This window comes from Triturus cristatus, chromosome 2_2 (genome assembly GCF_964204655.1).
Source record: "Triturus cristatus chromosome 2_2, aTriCri1.1, whole genome shotgun sequence".
In the NCBI taxonomy this organism is placed as follows: domain Eukaryota; kingdom Metazoa; phylum Chordata; class Amphibia; order Caudata; family Salamandridae; genus Triturus; species Triturus cristatus.
Genome location: NC_140582.1, coordinates 928,163,204 through 928,170,930, shown reverse-complemented (window position 1 = coordinate 928,170,930; position 7,727 = coordinate 928,163,204).

Sequence of the window (7,727 nt, the reverse complement as noted above, 5' to 3'; positions counted from 1 at the left end):
CACCTCAGATTCAGTTCCTCTTTCTGCGAGGCCTTCTGCTCCGAACTAGTAGCCCCCACCCTACCGCTCTGTGCTCGGAATCAAAGTTCAGCATACCCTTGAGACTTCGACATACAGTAAGCTGCATCCTGGCATGGCACTTGTTTCCTGAGCAGGTTTCCCGCTTTTAAGGAAGTGGCAACCGCAGAGCGTCAAGTTAGGAGGAATGAGGAGATTTATATATGTCTATATTCGATTCGCTCACAATATCTGTTTATATTTTCTGCTTCGCGTACAATATCTGTGAAATTTACGACAAGCGATTGGCCTGAGACACTGACCTTTTCACCTAGTTCATTGTCAGCATTAAGTGGGTAAATGACGACATGTCTGGTAAATACTGCAGACAAGGCTTTTTTGGGTAGAAGTTGCGTGCAAAGGAGCCCAGAAAATAGTATAAATAGGGAGCACCCACAGTCATCGACGGACTACCTCGCTGTCTGTATGTGGGTTACAGACTGCGTAGAGTTTTCCCCAAGAGCAAAGAAGCTCTTGCGTCTGCGTAGCATTATGTTGTATTTTACCCATACGAAATGTCCTGTTATGTTTAATCATTGTTCTCTTTATTTGTTTCTCCTTTTCTGTATTCACATAATGTATTCATTGTAATTGCAGGAATGCTTGCTCTAGAGTAAACGCGAGAGTTCCTAGGTGACAGTGTTCTTATACTCTGAAACATTTCTCCTTGGTGTAACCTGTTTCTTCAATTGCACTTATAGATGCGTTCTCTTTCTCTCTGACAGTACAATAGTGCAGATACAGAGGGTATCATGATGAGCTCCATGTGATTATCTGAATTCTGTATTCTGTATTTTATGCCTTTGTCTTGCAGTTTCTTTGAAGTTGCATCTTCTCATTAAACTGCCGTTGTATTCTGCTTCCAATTCCATGTCTCATATGTCTATTTTCTTCAATTTTAGAGCAAGCATTCCTAGGCACCCCGGTTCAAATTAAGGTGCCCCTTTTGTCCCTGACTCACTCTCCTGCTCAGTTCTGTGGTGGCTCCCGGGGCTCTAAGTACCGCCCCTAGCTTCCTTGACCCGTAATGAATCCTCCCTCCAACATGTTACCCCCCCATGAGGACTCGATATTTTACTGTTTCTGAACTCTGGAGCTTTCATTACTAGTTCAGAGAACTATTTACTTCATTAAGGGACACAGCACACACGGGCTGCCAGCTTCGGTAATGGCAGCCGCTTCCTAACCCAATTTGCATTTTGTTTTCAGTTTTTTTTAAATGTCAAACTTTAATACGGAGTGCGGCACCCGCTTCAGGGACACCGCGCTCAGTTTATTATCATTTTTTTAAAATATAATACCGAGCGCGGCGCCCGCTTCAGGGACACCGTGCTCGGGTTAATTTTTTTTTAAATTAACTGTTGGAAGTGGGGGTCCTTATCCCTCACGACCGCCACCAAATGCTGGAGGCAGGAGTCCCTGACCCCTCATTTCAACGTTAGGCTAAGTAAGGACACCGTCTGAGATAGCCCTGCTCACCCCCTTAGTAGCTTGGCACGAGCAGCCAGGCTTATATCCAAGGCACGAGTGTACAATATGTGCACGCACACTCACAGCAACCCAATGATGTCACCACAAATAGACTCCACACGAGTTTTTATAAAATGAGTATAATCTTTATATAAGAAGTTATACGATATGACCACACTCCAACCACTGCTTCTAACCAACAGTTAAGCTCACTTCTAACCGTTTCCAAAAGGTTAGGCAAGTCGTATTGCTAGAATGACACACGTTGCAAAAGAAAATAAATACTGCAATGCGTAACGATATTCTCTTGTACTGTGCAACCGAGAAACAATGCCATACGTAGCGCCACAGTCATGTTCTTTTTCAATAGAAGGAATAATGCAATGCGTATCACTACCAGCATGCCCTGTACCAGGAAGAAACAAAGCAATGTGTCACACTACAATCATGTACTGTGCAATGAAGAAATAATGCACTGCACCACGTTATAATCAGATACTGTGCGATGAAGAAAAAATGCAATGCGCCACGTTACAATCATGTACTCTGCAAGGGAAAAATAACCCAGTTCATTATGTGCCTTCATTATGTGCCTGACGAACTACATGCTTGGTGCGCTACGCACCAAACATGTAGTTCGTCAGGCACAAATTAGGTCAGGCGTCATACTACAGTTCGATAGTTCGTTAGCAGCAATAATGCAAAGTGTAATACGACAGTTTAGGTGCACCGTTAACAGTGCCCCCAATATGGATCAATGATGACACAAAAGTACTGCTTCTCACTCCGGCCCCAGTACTGCCCCTCCTTGGGCCAGCACGGGCCTAGATCCAAGCCAAAGCAACAGGCTCGCGCAGCTGACAGAAGCGAGAGGCTGAGAGAGTGTCCCTCCGGGCCCGTACCCCACCCCAGGTGGTGATCCAAATTACCTGGGAGGTGCGACCCCACTCTCCTCTCCTACTTCAGCGACTTGGGCCTTGATCCAGAACTCCGTCAATGGGTACGGCGGGCTCGGGCCGGTGGCTCAGCTCCTCCGGGGCTGCCGGTCCAGTCCGCTGCTGTTTCACTCCAAGGGCCCAATGTCCTGGCCCTCCTTCCAGTGGACTCAGTGAACACCGTGACCCGCCCTCAGCACTGTGGAGACTTACTTCGAATTCGGTGCACACACTACCCAGGCACTCCTCACCAGCGCCTCTGGTTGCACCTCGACACGCACTCTGCGTGTCCGATATTCGCCTCTTCTCTGGTGCTCAAGATGACTCGGCGCTCTTCACCAACGCCTCTGCCTGCACCTCGACATTCACCATGCGCATCTGAGTCTCTCCTCTTCTCTCGTTGCACATGATGATCAGGCGCTCCTCACCAGCGCCCTGGCTGCACCACGACACGCACCCTGCGCGTCCGAAACTCACTTCTTCACTCAGTGCACACCATGACCAGGCGCTTTTCACCAACGCCTTGGCTGCACCACGACATGCACCCTGCGCATCCGAGTCTAACCTCGTCTCCCCGTGCACACAACGACCAGGCGCTCCTCACCAACGCCTTGGCCTGCACCACGACACGCACTCTGAGCGTCTGAGACTCAACTTAATCCTGCGTGCCCATGATAACAAGGCACAGCTTCTGAGGGTCTCAAGCTGCAAAAGCATGTGCATACCGCGTTGCTTGGGACTTCTCCGGAAACTTTTATGATCCTGTGTTTCCAAACAGTGAGCCAGCTCACCTCGGGCCCTCAGGGTTGAAGACACAGCACAAAGCACAGTCTTATTCATGCAGGGGGACCCAGCGCCTCCAAGCACAGTCCCAACAGCCTCTCCCTTGGTTAGAACAGAAAATTGCAGACCAGCCCCATATCATGATGCAAGGATTGGTCTTTCCACAGCAGTCTCTTCAGTTGCTCCTTTTTTAACAGAGGTTCCTCTTTACCACAGAATGGGTCCAAGCTTTTTCAGTCTCAATCCATTTCTGTTTCATTCCAACTTTCAGGGGTTTTAGCTCTCATACTTTTACCCCTTAATGTCTTTGCAGATCGTTTATGCTCAGGGGTTCCTGACCCCTCCCTAAATCAGTTCTGGGTGTCTCCCTCCCAGTGTCACCTTTCTCCCTTTGATACTGGGGGTTTGGGTCCTTAATCACTCAGCAGGAGATGGGTCAATTGGTTTATAGCACCAGCCCAGGCCTATTTACCTCCCGGGCTTCTCCTCTCTCTACTCTCCAGATGCAGGGCAGCCTGGTGTCATCTCAACCCCTCCCTGGGTCAAGACCTCTCCCAGCTCCTCTCACCTCACAGAGCCAGACAGTCAATCCACATTGTGCAGAGACACACAGAAATTCTTAAAGCACAAACTCAGCCACTTTCTAAAATTGTGGTTTCTGAACATACAGTGACAAAACCACCTTCACAGAAAGATGTGTTATGACACTGTGAGTTCATACATACTAAACTTCACCTCGCCATTATAAACTGACAGGAAACTAGGCTAACAAACACAACACCCAGCCTACCCAATTCTCTCCTATTGGCAGAATGGCCTTTCACCAGTGAAAAACGAAATGGAGTGTTTTTCACTGTCAGGACATAACACACACCTTAGTATATGTCTTGCCATTTACCTACACTGCATCCTGCCCAGGGATTACCTGGGACCTACCACAGGGTTGCACAATGTGTATGCAAAAGGGAAAGTAAGGCCTGACAAGTGATGGCACTTGTCAGGACAACGTGCTAACTTAGCAAACTGCGCGCATCCCCTACACTGCAGGCCTGAGTTCCCTTATCTGCACGCCTTTGCATTACTAGCCCTGGCACACACCGTGCACATCACTAGGGACTTTAATAGTAAGGCAAACATACCAATCATGGTCAACCAATTACCATTACACTTTACATAGGGAACACTTGTACTTTGACACTGATCAGCAGTGGCAAAGTACCCAAAGCCTCTAGATTGCAAAGGAGGCAGAGGCAAAAAGTCAGGGGTAATCACGCCAAGATAGGCTAGGTCTAACATTAACTTTAGTCATGAGCACCGCGCCCGCTTCAGGGACACTGCGCTCTTTCCTTTTTTTCTTTTTTTTTTACTTTAATGAGCACGCTACCCGCTTCACGGAAACCGCACTCTGCAATGCAGTAGGTGTTGCTTTTGGTATTGTAAATGACAATGCCTTTTAATTTTTTATAAAAGGCATTGCCATTTACAATGCCAATAGCTCCAAAAGTTGCGAGACCTATTGCATTGTAAATGCTTGTAGATTGTAAACGGGCTACTTTTACGGCAATTTATGGAGCATTATCCTGTGGTCAGCACAGCTTTTCATCCCTCTAAAGTTGATTAATTAAAACCACTGAGATTGGGAAAAATTACACAGATTAATTACAGTGTTACATAACAAAAAGTCTGGTATAGCCAAATAAGCTATCGGCTTATTTAAAGTTTGACGACGGGATACTACCTCAAACAAGCATTTGTAATGCAATAGGTCTCGCATTTACGCGAGTTTAAGCTATTGGCATTGTATATGACAATGCGTTTTATTTATGTTTCAAAAACCAAAACATAAATAAAAGGCATTGTCATTTACAATGCCAATAGCTCAAACTCGCGTAAATGCGGGACCTGTTGCATTGCAAATGCTTGTTTTTGATAGTTATTTGTCATAGAACCAACCCATCATTTTTTAACAAATTAGTTTTCGGGTGAATTTTATATTTTTGTAATTGTATACTATGACAAGAGCCTCAGTGTTGCCTGTACCCCCGCACCAATGTATGCTAGTTACAGAATCTGGTTGTTGACCACAATGCAAGGGAATCATGCCCTGCTCCTAGTACCCTTGCAATTATGTCAAATAAAGTTATTGCGTTCAGCCAGTCTCTTTCCAGTACTTTGGGTATCAGCTGGAATCAGCTTCTACCCACTCTTCACATATATTGGTCACAGAGGGTGGTTTAGGTCAACCAATAAAATATCTCAAAAATTGTGTTTTCTTTTCTCAAAGAAAGACTCCTGAAAAAATTGAAAACAAGCAAATCAATCTACGTTGCATCAAGTTCTGTCGTTATGCCAAGTTTGGTGTCATTCCATCAACTCACTTATTGCTGTACAGAAGAGCAAGTATAAGAATTTGAATACAAATGCAACTTTTGGAACCCCCAGTTATAACTTACCATCCATTTTACTAATTTAGATTGAAACTTAGAGAGTCGATCTTGCATATCTAAATTTTATGAGCATTTTGTGGTGATTCTTTTAAAGAGTCCAAAATGATTAGAGATAAAGAAAACCCCAGCTATGGTCACCTCATTAATTTATTAAACCCCTCCATGGTAAATTTGCAGTGACATGACAATATTTTCTTTCCAATTTTGTCTTCTTTCTTCTACTGCAGAAGACTTCTTTGAAAGACCCCTTGTGTCACCCCTTTTTTCCTCCGTTCTCTAACTCTTCTTTGTGTTTTTCGACCTTTTCCACTTTCTTTCACTCTTGTTTCCCTTTGTATGTTCACCTTCTTTGTTTCACCCTCTGATGGTATATAATTTCCTTTGCTGCCGTATGTATTTGAATACTTGTCCTTCTCTTTTCTAATTCTCACTTTCTGTACTTTTATTTGCATTTGATATCCTGTAACCCTTTGGATGTTTTGTTCAAGTAGTACTCTCTTGAGCTTCTGGGCAAGAAACTGACTGTAAGTTGGCAAGTATGCATTTTGTCTCTGCTGCTCATTTCATTGTTTTTGCTTTTTGTTTCTCTTGTAGAAAAGATTGTAGGCAATAACCATCTTTTGCATAGTGTCCCTTTAGATCTTTGCCAGATCTGCTCTCCTGGCTTTTAAACTCTGTGTATTTTACCCCTGCTAACCAGTAGTAAAGGCAGTGGCGGCAAAAACAGGTAAGAGTGGTGACGCAGGGGAGAAAATGACAGAATCGGTAAAATTTAATTAAAAAAAGAAAATAAACCACTTACCTTGCGCTCGCTGCATCGCTGACTCTGTGATGCTGCGAGCGCAAGGTAAGTGGTTTTATTTAATTTTACCTATCCCGTTGTCTGTCAACTTCCCCCCAAAACACCCCGCCCTGCCACCACCCCACTGCTCTTACCTGTGCTGGACACCCCTGAGTAAAGGGCAGATGTTCCCCCTTTAAATATGGTTTAAATTGTTTATATGTAATTGGCACATTTAACTTGCTTGTAAGCCCCAAATATATGGTGTAGAAAGTGCACCCAGTGTCTGGAAGTTAAATGCCACTTGTGGACTACAGCACCTATTGTGCCATCCACTACAGCGGCAGGGCCTGCATTCAAAATATTCTACTTAGGGAGACAGGACAGAAGATTTTACCAAGGAGACTTTGTTGTTGGGATGGATACTATTAAGGGACTGTGAAGGCTACCCATCACTGCACATCGAGCACCCTACAATGTTATTTTGTTTATGTAGGGAATCTTACTAAAGTAAGCCAATATATTGTTTACCAATGAGCATATATTTTTTGATTACCTTGTGCGTATAAATCGTTTTTTTATGTTTAATACAACTGAGGGAGGATGAGTTTTATGTTATGTTATGTTATTAATTTCGTGTAGACCGCACGTTCACCGGGAGGTTTCATGGCGCTAGCAGTAGCGTGTGCCGGGACCTTGACAGAATTACACGTGGGCCTGTGTAAACAGCCACGTTTTGAGCATTTTCCTAAAGCTCAAGAGGTTATTGCAGGATCGAATTTCTAACGGAAGGGAGTTCCAAAGTCTGGGGGCCAGCGTTGCAAACCTGCGGCCACCCTGACATTGTAGCTTAAAAGACAGGGTGACCAGGAGTTGGAGGTTAGCGGAGCAAAGATTACGGGAAGGGGTGTACCTGGTTAGCAGGTGATTGATAAATTTGGGACTGCGGCCGTGAAGAGACTTAAAAATTATACAGGCCGTCTTGAATGATGTGCGTTGGGGGATAGAGAGCCAGTGAAGATTTTTTAACAGCGGTCTGGCAGATTGCCATCTAGGTTGCTGATGGATCAGTCTGACCGCCTGGTTCTGGACCAGCTGGAGGCGTTTGCTGAGGAAGAGTGGTAGGCCTAGGTATATAGAGTTAGCGTAATCCAGGTGAGATAGTACTAAGGCTATCACAACCTGAATTAGTGCCGAGTGGGTGAACATGCAACTAATCTTCCTGATCCTGCGTAGCTGGAAGAAGCAAGTAGA